Genomic DNA, 15910 nt, shown 5'->3' with positions numbered 1-15910 from the left:
ACCAAGCAAAAGTCGACCAGAGATCGATACCATCCATATAGCGGAAATGATACTACTGCTGAGTATCCGAGGCCTCTTTAAAATCAATCTCGTATGCTGGGGGGCTTTATCATTGAATGCATCTGTGATGATTATCAAGTTCGGTGCAAAGGAAGTCACTTCGTTATTTCATGACAAACAGTGTCTCGACAGGAAACGTTGTAAGGGCCAAATGGTCAGAACGAACTATGATTATGTTGTTGGCCCGAGCCCTAATGCAAAACATGAACGCATGTACAATGACTTGAAAAGAAAGCCCTCTTCTTTACCGATATTTTATGTTCAAGATTTATTATGCAAACAGGATCGAGTTCGAGCAAGCACTCACTCGACCATTACGTCTACGGGCTACATTACTTTGATTTTGAATCATTCACTCGACTGCTAAGCCTACGGGCTACTTTTATTTCGAGTTCGAGTAAGCACTCATTCGACCATTACGCCTACGGGCTACATTACTTCGAGTTCGAATCATTCGCTCGGATACTAAGCCTACGGGCTACATTACTTCGAGTTCGAATCATTCACTCGACTACTAAGCCTACGGGCTACTTTTATTTCGAGTTCGAGCAAGCACTCACTCGACAATTAAGCCTACGGGCTACATTACTTCGAGTTCAAATCATTCACTCGACTACTAAGCCTACAGGCTACTTTTATTCCGAGTTCGAGCAAGCAATCACTCGACCATTAAGCCTACGGGCTACTTTGACTATTACGCCTACGGGCTACATTGCATCGAGTTCGAATTATTCACTCGACTGCTAAGCCTACAGGCTACTTTTATTTCGAGTTCGAGCAAGTACTCACTCGACCATTATGCCTATGGGCTACATTACTTCGAGTTCGAATCGTTCATTTGACTACTAAGCCCACATGCTACTTTTATTTCGAGTTCGAGAAAGCACTCACTCGACCATTATGCCTACGGGCTACATTACATCGAGTTTGAATCATTCACTCGACTGCTAAGCCTACGGGTTACTTTTATTTCGAGTTCGAGCAAGCACCCACTCGAAAATTACGCCTACGGGCTACATTACTTCGAGTACGAATCGTTCACTCGACTACTAAGCCCACGGTCTACTTTTATTTCGAGTTCGAGCAAGCACTCACTCGACCATTATGCCTACGGGCTACATTACTTCGAGTTTGAATCATTCACTCGACTATTAAGCCTACGGGCTACTTTTATTTCGAGTTCGAGCAAGCACTCACTCAACCATTAAGCCTACGGGCTACTTTGACTATTACGCCTACGGGCTACATTGCATCGAGTTCGAATCATTCACTCGACTGCTAAGCCTACAAGCTACTTTTATTTCGAGTTCGAGCAAGCACTCACTCGACCATCATGCCTACGGGCTACATTTCTTCGAGTTCGGATCATCCAATCGACGACTAAGCCTACAGGCTACTTTTATTTTGAGTTCGAACTCGACCAATTAAGCCTACGGGCTACATTACTTCGAGTTCAAATCATTTTCAACAAGTCTACGGGCTACTTTTATTTCGAGTTCGATCAATCACTCACTCAACCATCACGCCTACGGGCTATATTTCTTCGAGTTCGAATCGTTGACTCACCTAGTAAGCCTAAAGGCCACATCATAAAGACTACGAAGTACAAATTTGATTAAAGTTATTTAGATCCTTGTGAAAATATTCATAAAGGCGTGAATAAAAGTCTTCACGAAACATAAGCAAGTCGGCAGAATTATCAATATACAAAATTATCTACATGGTCGATTACAACGAAAAAACTAAGGACTAAATTTATTGATCGTCGGGAACAGTCTCTTCTTTATCAGACTCCCCCCCGTTCTCGGATCCGCTCTTGCCCCCATCATCATCATCATCATCATCATTGTCATCATCATCGCCATCGGAAACCAAGGCTTCAGCATCGACTTCGAGCTCTTTGGCCCTTTTTATTTCTTCAGCGAGGTCGAAACCACCAGCATGGATCTCCTCGAGGGTTTCCCTTCGGGATCGACACTTTGCTAGTTCGGCAACCCAATGTGCTCGAATATCGGCGGATTCGGCTGCCTCTCTTGCTTGGACCTGGGCAGCTTCAGCATCGACCCGATAGACGGCCACGAGTGCATCCGCATCGACCTTAGCCTTTTCGGTATCAGTTTCGGACTTGGCAAGTACAGAGGCCAACCGAGCCTCAAGCTCCTCTATCCTTCCTGTCTGAACAGGGCCTTTTTCCTTCATTTTCTGAAGTTGGGCTTCGGCCGATGATATCTGGGCTCGAGCAGTTTCTTTTCCTGCAGCAAAATGATCCATACCTTCTTTCCACTGCAAAGACTCCATTTTTATTACGTCAACCTCCTCACGAAGCTTCCCGATCATCTCAATTTTTTGCTGCAACTGTGAGACCGAAACGTTAGCCACCATTCTAGTATCAAGCCCATAGGCTTTCAAAAGTATCATTACCTGCTCAGACAAATCGGTCTGATCTCGATAAGCCTTGGCCAACTCAGCTCGGAGGTCTTTTATTTCCTCGTCAATACTCGAGAACAGAGCCTTGAAATCCCGACACTGAAGTTTTATTAACCCTCCTCGAAAAAATCGAGGACGGTATAATCAGATAAGATGGTCGAGGGTGAACAACATCCCCTCGATTTTGCTCACGAAATATCGGATCAAAATAACGATCCGCTAAAAAGATGGGTGGACCTGGCCTAGGGTAATTTAGTATTGACGACAAAAATCAATGATAACGGAATCGAGGGGACCCAACGTGAAAGGGTAAGAATACACATTCAAAAACCCTCTCACGTGCGAAGTAATATCTTCGTCAGAAGAAGGAATCATTATTTCTTTTTTATCCCAATTACAATCCTTCTTTAGCTGTTGGAGATGTTTCTCGGTTATCGAACATATATACCTCGATACCGATTCACATCGACCCGGGACCGATGAGCCTTTGTCGACCTTGAAATCAGAAGTAAGGACGCACCCCCCGGGAACGCACTCTTCAGGCCGTGGTTCTACCGGCGTATCATCGGCGACACACTGTGAAGATGAAGCCTTCTCTTTCTGAGGGATGGTTTGTGACGTTTTCGCCATTTTTAAATTCAGAAGTAAGGAATAGAGAAAAGTGACAAAAATTTGGTAGAATTAAAAAGGGGCTTATGCAGAAAGAAATCACAGAATTACTGGTAAGTTGGAGAGTACGAAAAGGGATTTGGAAAATTTGGAAGGTAGAAGATGTAAAAGTAGTAAAGGATAAAAGAAGAGGTTATTTATACGCTCGCATCATGACGGTTCAATATCAGAGGTGGTCGACCACCGTCTGATAAGCATTAAAAACCTTGAAAGACTAAATCGATGGGACAACTATCACATACGTCATAATCGATCCCTGTTAAAACGTCAGCTTGTTATCCGATCAAACCGTCGAAAATCATATCGATTCTCACCACATCCTTCATGAGAATCAAGGGGACTATCTGTATACGGTCAAAATAGATTTCGATTTTCCTACGTTCGATCGAGGTCGAGTGGCAAGAAACCGGAGTAGGATTTTTGGGAGTAAGCTCCGAAGACGGGACAAACGAGCCTCGAGTCCGAAGGCTGCCAGAGTCGGCTCGATAATCTTATCGAGCCCGTGACCAAATCGATCTGCAAGGCATTGCTTCGAGGTCGAAAATACGCCACGCCCACCCCGAAGGTCGAACTCAAGCCAAGACTGAAGGTCCGACCCAGTGACGAGTTCGAGCCAGTATCGAGCTCACAGACAAGAGCCGTTACAACCGCACCAAGAGAGAGAATCTTAGCGGGAATCGAGGAAGAGACAAAACATCATGGGTCCTCCACTATATGCTTTATTTTTTTATTTTGTTATAAATAATGTAATGACCCTCTATTATAAAAGAGGGGATCCTTGTAAGCTATGCACACATGGAATAGATTGGAAAAAAAGATCTTCTCTTATATACAAAGATATCTTCTTGTGATTGTCTTACTTCATCTTATTCATTCTTTCTGTTCATCATTCCCATTCTTATAGTCAAAATACTTGTATTGTTATCTTTGTATCAAAGGAATTCACGTATCCTTAGAACCATACGTAAATTTAACGTTATCCGATTTTTCGGGTAAACATGCTGACCAAGTAATTCTTGGCCAGACAAACATGTCAAACTGTGTAATTACACCCAAATCCAATTCCTAGGTGGCTTTCCAAACATTTCCGGAAGGGAATTGGTCTCTCTACTCTGCTGCTCTTCACCTGTCGTGCCTTGTTCTGTTTGCCATCCCTACTCTGGTTCGTACGAGCTTATTGGCTGAACTTTTTCATTATAGGCGTCAATATTTCACGGCAACACGATCATCTCATATTGTGCCAAGCAAATGTCAAAACTATGAACTCGTTTGTCACTTGTGTTATTTCTTCAGTCAGGCATATCTGCATTTTCAGAATTTTCAAGTTCAAGGAACATATCAAAGGACAGTGTCACAACGTTGACAAGTTTCTTGATTTAATGTTGAGGTGAAGTTTTAAAAATTCCTGTTTCTACGCAATGGAATATAAAGGAACAATGTTCTTAGTTTCAGCTGATATCTATCCTTCAACACATTCGTGTTTGAGTCCATTCCCCAGCCTAATCTTCCTAATCTTGTGGCTTTGGCTTCGGGGTGTGCACACTCTGTTAAATACTAAATTACCATACCGAAATCGAATAATTTCAGTGCGGTATTCATATTTCAATATTCGGTATGGTATTTGGTATTTATTTTTTAAAAATTTAGTATTCGGTACGATAACGAATATTTATAAAAAACTACTGAAATACAGAATACCTGACGGAAATTTTTAGTTACTTATACAATCCATATATATTATATTACTCCCTTCGTTTCAATGTTTGAACCTTTGTCAAATTGATTAATTTTCTATGTGAATCTGGATATAGATATTTTATGTTTTTTTTTGAAATAAAATATACATATTTAAAAACTACATAAACAATAGTAAGTCACAATAGTTAACAATTCAAAATATCTAAAAACTATGGATGTGTTTGGTATGGAGGAAAACATTTTCTGGAAAATGTTTTTCAATTTTTCCATGTTTGGTTGGCTTAAATGTTTTGAAAAATATTTTTCTTATGAACTCATTTTACTCCAATTGTAGGAAAATGTTTTCCTATTAAAACAACAACAACAACAACCCAATATAATCCCACTAGCGGGGTTTGGGGAGGGTAGTGTGTACGCAGACCTTACCCCAACCATGAGGTAGAGAGGTTGTTTCTAATAGACCCTCGGCATCCTTCCCTCCAAGAACTCCCCACCTTGCTCTTGGGTGGACTCGAACTCACAACCTCTTGGTTGGAAGTGAAGGTTGCTTACCCTCAGAGCAACCCCTCTTGTCCCTACTAAAAGAAGGGAATTTTTTTTCCAAAACTCTTTTTCAACCTTCTTCACCCCATTGTCCATTCCCACCAACCCCACCAACCCACCGCCAAACCACCCCTACCCCACCCTCCCCAACCACGCCCAGTACCCACTCTAAATAGAAATATTATTAAGAGTACTTTCTTTTTTCATGTTGTAAATAGAGTTTTTTTTTTTTATTTCCACAAAATAAGTATTCTTTTCATGATGTAGAAAAAGTATTTTCTTTTCCTGAAATAGAAAAAGTATTTTTTCCAACAAAACGAGTAATTTCTTTTCATGATGTTAAAAAAATATTTTTTTCCATTTCAACAAACTAAGTATTTTCTTTTCCTAACGTAGAAAAAATATTTTCTTTTGTTTTAATAAAACAGGTATTTTCTTTTCCCGACGTAGAAAAAATATTTTCTTTCATTTCAACAAAACGAATACTTTCTTTTTATAATGTAGAAAAATGTATTTTCTTTCATTCAACAAAATAAGTAATTTCTTTTTCAACAAAAATAAGTATTTTCTTTTTAGTTTTCGAGCTTAAATTTCAACGTTGTTCTTGTGAGAAAAATTAAAGTAGCACATTAGTTCCCTTGAGTTTGTGTGAATTTCGAAAAGAGTAATTAAATTCTTGAAGAAAATAGAGTTTTGGAAGGGAAAGGGGAAGGGGAGGAGTACAGGAAACAAGAGAATTTTGGGGAAGGTGAGTTGAGGAGAGTAACATAAAAAATTATTTTACTAAAAATATTTTATACTCTCTAAACAAATACTAAAAATTATTTTTCGGAATTTTTTTTTCACTCACAACCAAACAAGGAAAAAATAAAGTGATAAAAGCACCCATTTTCCATGGAAAACTGTTAGTCAAGCTGTAATGCTATAATATAAAGAAACAGTAATATTTCTGTAACAAGAAAAAACAGAAACAGAAAAACAGTAGTGTCACGACCCAATTTTCCCTCTGTTGGGTATCGTGATGGCACCTAGTCTTAGGGACTAGGTAAGCCTAACAATAATTAAAACAACAACATTATTTAAATAGAATCTCTTAAAATTCTCAAAACCGGTAGTACAAGTCATAAGCTCTACAGAGTGTTTGCTAGAAAACTTCTAAATACAACTGTCCAAAAATAAGAATAAACAGTGCAAAATAAAAACTGGAAGGTGACTCCGAAGCCTGCGAACGCAGCAACAGGTTTACCTTGAGTCTCCACAGCAACAGTCCACACAGCTAGCTAACGAACAAGTACCTGGATTTGCACAAAAATGTGCAGAAGAGTAGCATGAGCACACCACAGCGGTGCCCAGTAAGTATCAAGACTAACCTCGGTGGAGTAGTGACGAGGAACAGTCAAGACACCCACTGGTCTAATAAACCGAACAGATATAAGTACATGAATAACAGAAGTATGATGTCTACATAAAGACTATGCAATATGGCTCACAATACATTAATGGCATTAAAGCAAGAAACAACAAGTATCAGCGAAATATCATGAAAATAACACAGACAAAGTAAATGAAACACAACCTAAATCCGGAATCACGAATACAGCAATGATAAGTAATAACTCAGTAATTACAACCGCTTTTACATCAGATTTTAGTCAACAACTCCACGATGTACCGAACCTTGGACAATTCATAACTCACGGGTCTCAATACCTGAACCCTAACACTTGGCATCCTGTGCCCTCATAACACCTCATAACCACACTGACGACTCACGTGCCAATAAAGCCATTCTCACATAGAAGGCAAGTAAACAAGGGTGAGCATCTATGCTCAACAATATCAAGAACACCTCTTATCCGATAAGAGTGCTTAACTACGTGTATGCTTGTGCAAGTGTCCTAACATAGTCCATACCAGCAAATAAGCATAAGGAAGAAGAAGAACGGACAACACGTAGAATATTTTCTCACAGCTTTCACAAGATAAAGCTCACACAGGTACGTATACCACTACACAAATATCAACAACAAGAATGCCCCCAGGCCATAAATCATCACAAATCAATTCCTGGCACAGCCCACCTTGTCTCGCCACATGTGCAATAGTAACATAAATGCCCGCCTTGTCTCGCCACACACGCAACCCCCCACACATATATATATATATATATATATATATATATATATATATATATATATATATATCCCGCCTTGTCACGCCGTATGTGCAAATATCAATAGTAACAATAGCACGGTAGAAATCTCGTGCAACCCCATAATTACAACCGCACGGCAGAAATCTCGTGCATCACAATAATAACAATCGCACGGCAGAAACTTCGTGCATCACCACAACTTGTTTCAAAATCAGCACCGGCAATTAGACCCATATCAGTTAGCAACCTGTTTCAAACCTCCATATAATTTTGACAATGATGCAAGAAACACGAAGACCTCATAACTATACTCCCGAATCAGCAAGTCACAACTAACACCATCGGGCACACACCCGCAAGCCAAAACTTAAGAAGCACATAACGACAATGACTGAATATGTAAAGAGAAACACGTAAGAGAAATATCAAACAAGCCCGGCATGCACAACTTTCTAACAATACCCTACTACAAATCAATACAAAAGAAAAAATCAAAGTACATGAACAAATCATAAGGATCTCATCCTGGTATCACCCTCCACCGCGACACGCAGCCCGACTCAAACATATCAAATCACACGGAGTCGCGAGGGTCTCGCCCTCAACTCTGAATCACAAGTCGAATACACATCATACCAATGGAAATCCTCCACTAACTCAATTCTGCCAATAAAATCTCAACATTTGTTAAATTCTCACCCCGGTAGAGTATCAAATCACAAATTATAACCAATTTACTCAGGAATCACATCAAACCTGCCATAATGGACAACATGAATTCACTTATAGTCTTGTAACTTTCAATAATGGATAGAAACAAATGATAGACACGGCTATCACTCATAGAATCTCCCAACGGGGTAAACATCTAAACATAATGCTAAGTCATAAACTCACCCATAGGTGAGACCAAAAGTAGGGGAACTCGCCCCGATAAGTAGGACCGAATCAAAACACGAATGGTGCCCCTCTGTAACAAATCAAAAGCATACTTGTATGACATCATCTGGTGCAGTGGGCTCAAACCTACTATATGAAACACATCAATGAGTCGGGCCCTCCCCTCTTGGGCACCCTCTACTCGCCTGAATACTCTGCTGTGACACACCTGTCCGGAGTCTAGGACAATCTCTCACCCTGTGGCTGGTATCTCCACACTCGAAGAAACCTCTCTGCTGACGTGGCTGTGGGAACTGTGCGATACGGGTACTCTGAGACCCATGAGAACCTGAAACACTGTGCGAAGCCTGAAGTTCAAACTGAACTGGCTGACCCACAAAACCTCTACCATGTCGTACCCTGCCTCCAAAATAAGGACCAGTAGATCTCTCCGGCCTACGAGGCCTCCTCACCTCCCTGTCCTCTCTCTCCTGATCTCGTATGTACTCTCTCTTATGGCCCCGCATGTCTTGTCTCTCCTGATCCCACATGCCCTCTACACGGCGAGCAATCCCTACCACCTACTGAAACGAAATATCTGACTCTAACTCCCGAGCCATGCTGAACCGAATATCATGTCTGAGTCCCTCAATGAATCTACGGACATACTCTCTAACTGTGGAGACCAAAGCATGTGCATGCCTGGCCAAATAACTGAATCTCACGGCATACTCTGACACTGACATAGTGCCCTGGCGCAGCTGCTCAAACTCCGCGCGCTATGCATCTCGAAGGGACTAAGGTAAAAACTCTCTCAGGAACATCTCTGAAAACTGAACCCATGTAAGTGAAGCTAACTCGGCTGGGCTACCCAACTCAAATGCCCGCCACTACTGATAAGTCGTTCCCCTGAGCTGGAACATAGTAAAAGCAACCCCGCTCGTCTTCATAATACTCATAGTACTGAGAATGCGGTGACACTCCTCCAGAAAACCCTGTGCACTCTCTGAAGCCAAACCACTAAATGTAGGAGGATCATATTTCTTGAACCTTGCAAGTTTAAGCTGCTCTTCCTCATATGCTGCTGCCCTGACCACGGGCTGAACTGGGATAACAGGCTGTGTCGCCATGACACCTGGAACCTGACCAACATGAACTCGCTGCTCTGGGGTGTGGGCGGAGGGAGTCTGGGATCCTCCCTCGGTCTGTGAAATAGCTGGTGCAACCGGAATCAACCCAGCCTGAGCCAATGTACCAAACATGCTCAGGAACTATGCTAAGGTCTCCTGAAGTCCGGGGGTAACAGCAGGAGCCTCTGGTACCTGCTCCCCAACTGGAACTACTGGCGGCTCCTCAACTGCTGCCCTGGTAGGTGCTCTGGCTGTGGCACTTACTCCTTGTTGGCCTCTTCCTCTGCCTCTAGCGATACCTGCTCCGGGAGTAGCGTCGTCGATAACTGTAGCTCGTGTCCTCACCATCTGTGAGAGAATGGAATGATAAAAGTTCAAACTCCGAGATCAATAAGCTCGCACGATAGGAATGAAAGAAGTGAAATTGTCCTAATAGTTCCGTAGCCTCTCGAAGATAAGTACAGAGGTCTCTGTACCGATCCACAAGACTCTACTAAACTCGCTTATGACTTGTAGCACCTATGAACCTAGACCTCTGATACCAAATTGTCACGACCCAATTTTTCCTCCGTTGGGTATCGTGATGGCACCTAGTCTTAGGGACTAGGTAAGCCTAACAATAATTAAAACAACAACATTATTTAAATAGAATCTCCTAAAATTCCCAAAACCGGTAGTACAAGTCATAAGCTCTACAGAGTGTTTGCTAGAAAACTTCTAAATACAACTGTCCAGAAATAAGAATAAACAGTGCAAAACGAAAACTGGAAGGTGACTACGAAGCCTGCGAACGCAGCATCAAGTTTACCTTGAGTCTCCACAGCAACAGTCCACACAGCTAGCTAACGAACAAGTACCTGGATCTGCACAAAAATGTGCAGAAGAGTAGTATGAGCACACCACAGCGGTGCCCAGTAAGTATCAAGACTAACCTCAGTGGAGTAGTGACGAGGAATAGTCAAGACAGCTACTGGTCTAATAAACTGAACATATATAAGTACATGAATAACAGAAGTATGATGTCTACATAAAGACTATGCAATATGACTCACAATACAGTAATGATATTAAAGCAAGAAACAACAAGTATCAGCGGAATATCATGAAAATGACGCAGACAAAGTGAATGGAACACAACCTAAATTCGGAATCACGAATACAGCAAGGACAAGTAAAAACTCAGTAATTACAACCGCTTTTACATCAGGTTTTAGTCAACAACTCCACAAGGTACCGAATGTCGGACAATTCATAACTCATGGGTCTCAATACCTGAACCCTAACACTTGGCATCCTGTGCCCTCATAACACCTCATAACCACACTGACGACTCACGTGCCAATAGAGCCATTTTCACATAGAAGGCAAGTAAACAAGGGTGAGCATCTATGCTCAACAATATCAAGAACACCTCTTATCCGATAAGAGTGCTTAACTACGTGTATGCTTGTGCAAGTGTCCTAACATAGTCCATACCAGCAAATAAGCATAAGGAAGAAGAAGAACAGACAACACGTAGAATAATTTCTCACAACTTTCACAAGATAAAGCTCACACAGGTACGTATACCACTACACAAATATCAAAAACAAGAATGCCCCCAGGCCATAAATCATCACAAATCAATCCCTAACACAACCCACCTTGTCTCGCCACATGCGCAATAGTAACATAAATGCCCGCCTTGTCTCGCCACACATGTATAATAATATTCCCACCTTCACACACACACACACACACACACACACACACACACACACACACACACATATATATATATATATATATATATATATATATATATATATATATATATATATATATATATATATATATATATATATATATATATATATATATATATATATATATATATATATATATATATATATATATGTGCAAATATCAATAGTAATAATACCACGACAGAAACCTCGTGCAACCCCATAATTACAACCGCACGGCAGAAATCTCGTGCATCACAATAATAACAATCGCACGGCAGAAACTTCGTGCATCACCACAACGAATACAACAACAACAATGGCAAAAATACAAAGTACGACAAGTAAATCAACTCAAGAACCTTTAAATCACAAGAAAATGTGGAACCAATTCACAAGGAATAACCACAGTCTGAAATGCTAGGTGTAAAGAGAACAACTCAATAAGGGAAAACTAATGTGTAGCAACGATCCCACAATATACACCTCAACAACAGGGAAGCTAACACGAGTCAAATAATTCCAAATAAAATAAGTCGGCTGAAATATAGGATATCTAAACTTCTTTTAAGGTTGAGAAAATTACGAAGGATATTCAACAATTCAATTAAGGATAAGCAGCGGAAAAATAATCATAACCTCAATTAAGAATGAACAATTATAGGATGAAATAATATAAATTTCAAATAAAGATAAGCAGTTATGAAAAGATAGCATGGCTATAAAAGAGATAACAGTTTCAGTTAAGGCACATATGAATCAAGTAACAATAATAGTGGATCATGAAGCAATTAATTCTAATTAAACAGGTATATGTGAATCTAGTAATTAAGATATATAATCATAACAAGAACAACTGCATATTCAATGAATTCAAGGACCTAAGAACCCTAAAAGGCTAATTTTCCACAAATAAGTCTGTGCACGCACTCGTCACCTCGTGTACACGGACTACAATCAACATAGAAGACTCAAATCCTAAGAGGAAGTCCCCCACACAAGGTTAGGCAAGATACTTACCTCGAACCAAGCTCAAACAGTCCGTAAGAATGCCCTTTCCTCAATTATCCGAATCCAAATGGTCCAAATCTAACCAAACACAATTGCATATCATGAATACAACGATAATAGACTCATCTAATTAATGAAATCAATATTTTAACAAAACATTCCGAAATTTGCCCTAAAAAGTCCACCCGGGCCCACATCTCGGAATCGGGTAAAAATTATAAAATATGAACACCAATTCACTCACGAGTCCAACCATATAAGAATTACTCAAATCCGACCACAAATCCCCTTTCAAAACTCGAAATCTTTATTGAAGAAGTTCTTCCAATTTTTTTCCAATTTCAACCCCAAAAATCCGAAACTAAATGGAGAAAGCAACTATAGATTAATGCAATAAAACCAAATTCGAGTAAGAAATCGTTACCCACAAGATTCATCTGAAAATCGCTCAAAGAATCGCCTTCTCCCGAGCTCAAAATCAAAAATGGAGTGAAAAATGAAATAACCCTCGATTCCAACTCCTTTATGCCCAGCGATCCTCGCACCTGCGATCATTTCTCGCACCTGCGCCTACTGCACCTGCGGTCTACCTAGTCGCACATGCAGAAGTCACTAACTCCCACAGCTTCCGCACCTGCGAATCTTCTGCGCATATGCGGGCATCGCAGATGCGGAACTTCCTCGCACCTGCGACCCCATGCCAACTCTCAAATTCTCGCATCTACGCTTCCATCTCCGCACGTGCGAGTCTGTTGATGCGCACAAATTCTCCACACCTGCGGAGACTGCCAAGTCCAGCTCTTCCCGCACATGCGCCTCATTCTTCGCACCTGCGACCATAACACCAGAACTCACACCTCCCCAAAATCATATAAATCATCCGCAACTCGTCCGAAAAACACCCGGGGACCTCGGGACCCCGTCCAAACATACCAACAAGTTCTATACCCTAACACGGACCCGCTCGAGATCTCAAATCACATCAAACAACGTCGAAACTACGAATCGCACCATGAATCGAACTTATAAATTTCAAATCTTTCAACTTCTAAAACCCGTGCTGAAACCTATCAAATCAACCCGGAATGACGTCAAATTTTTCAGGCAAGTCCCAAATAACATAACAGAGCTGTTCCAACTCTCGGAATCACATTCCGAACCCGACATCAAAATGTCTACTTCCGGTCCAAATCTCCAAAAATTTAATTTTCGCCATTTCAAGCCTAAATCAGCTACAGACCTCGGATTGACAGTTCGGACATGCTCTTAAGTCCAAAATCACCCAACGGAGCTAATGGAACCGGCGAAACTCCATTCCGAAGTCGTCTTCACATAGTTCCGACTATGGTCAAAATCCTAACACTTAAGCTTCCGTTTTAGGGACTAAGTGTCCCAAATCACTCTGAAACAACCGATAACCGAATTCAACCACGCCCGCAAGTCAATACACATAATATGAAGTTACTCAGGGCTTTATGTCGCCGAACGAGACTTAAATTCTCAAAAATATATATATATATATATATATATATATATATATATATATATATATATATATATATATATATATATATATATATATATATATATATATATATATATATATATATATATATATATATATATATATATATATATATATATATATATATATATATCTGAAAATATATTTCGAAAAAAATCGAGCCCACTGAATGCACAATGTGTCCTTAAGAAAATTATTCCCCTCAAGTACCCGAGATTTTAAAATATTATCCTCCCAAGATAAAATAATTTAACTCACTAGCGTATTGGTACCAAAAACTCTGATAAACTTCGAACCACTTAATGGTTGTAAAACAAACTGGAAATATTTGTGCAGAAGAAGAAGAAGAAGAAGAAGCTCAGAAAATTTTCGTAAGGAATGATTCTGGGATCAAGGCATATTTATAGCCATTTTCTAGCATTGTTTCTGAAAAAGTTTGCAACCTTTCAGAAATACCCATGGCTGTTGGAACAGGTGGGAACATTTCACGTTTGAAATATTCCGAGAAAAATGATTTAAAATAATCCGTGAAAGAACCGGACCGGGTCGTGTCGCGGGTCCTGGATTATTCTGTGTTGAATTTTCGTTAATTAATTAAATAATTGAAAAACATTTTGTACAAAAAGATTAATCATCAATCTTTGACCAAATCCAAATCCAAATCCGAATCTGAAGCCGCAGCCGAAGTCGAGCCGAGCGACGACGACGCCGCGAGGCTTACTTTCTTTCCAACTCATTTAACACCAAGAGAAGTGCTTTCTCAATATAAGCACATTCACTTTTCTTTCCACCACCAATGTTGGACACTTTGCTCTTTCCAAAGCAAAAGTGAGCTCACTTTCCCTCTACTTTCTTCCCTTCATTTCCCATTCACCAATCTTTTAATCCCAACAATCCCACACTTGAATGGGGAATGACTATAAGACAAAGAAATGCACGGTCGATTGCGTGATTTACATGCAAGGATTAATTGCATCTGGATAAGTAGGTTTCCCTTTGAACTTTTCGTAGTGAACTTATATCGGATATACTCGGTCAATTTGTAGATTTGATATCTTTGAACCGTCGAGCTTTGTTGTATACCTAGACAACATAAGTCACACAATCAACCCATAACCATCTATGGTTCTCACGTTTGTGTTCGTTTCAGCCATGAACACCGCCTGGTTTTATAAGTGCTTAGAGACTGTGCCTTTACTTTCATTCTCCTTGAAGCGGCTTACACTTCACACTCATATAGGTGATTTCTAAACGTGTAATCCTATAGAAACACTATCTGAACATTTCCTACCATACTTAACAAATCATTAAAAAGCTTTAAGCTTTATTGACTCATCAAAAAGCCTTAATGCTTTACCCTGATTTTTGAACATTGTCTTCATCACGAGAATGGGTTGAGTTATTTGACAATGTTGAACTATCATTCATAACTTTGTTTGATCTCTTTGAACCTAGCTCTTGGGATCTCTAGTCTGCGAGGTAGAGTTACCGCCATGATGACTTGTCCTAGGCCTTAACCCCATTCCTTTTGATGATCTTTCAACTGCATCTCTAGATAGGCCTTTTGTAAGTGGATCTGACACGTTATCTCTTGAATTTACGTAGTCAATAGTGATAACACCACTAGAGAGTATTTGTCTAACGGTATTGTGTCTCCGTCATATGTGACGAGATTTTTCGTTATACATAACACTCCCTGCCCTGCCTATTGCCGCTTGACTATCACAATGTATACATATATGTGCCAAAGGTTTGGGCCAAAATGGAATATCTTCCAAGAAATTCCAGAGCCATTCAGCTTCTTCACCGGCCTTGTCTAAAGCTATGAATTCAGATTCCATTGTAGAGCGGGCGATGCACGTTTGTTTGGATGACTTCCAAGACACTGCTCCATCCCTAATTGTGAAAACATATCCACTCGTGGATTTAACTTCAGATGATCTGGTGATCCAATTTGCATCACTATATCCCTCGATCACTGAGGAATATTTGTTATAATATAGAGCATAATTTTGGGTATGTTTCAGATACCCAAAATTATGGAGTCTTGTGAATTCTGATTCCTAAGATCACATCAGCAACTTCTAAG

This window comes from Nicotiana tabacum, chromosome 23 (assembly GCF_000715075.1).
Source record: "Nicotiana tabacum cultivar K326 chromosome 23, ASM71507v2, whole genome shotgun sequence".
Classification (NCBI taxonomy): Eukaryota; Viridiplantae; Streptophyta; class Magnoliopsida; order Solanales; family Solanaceae; genus Nicotiana; species Nicotiana tabacum.
Note: the sequence above shows the minus strand (reverse complement) of the source record.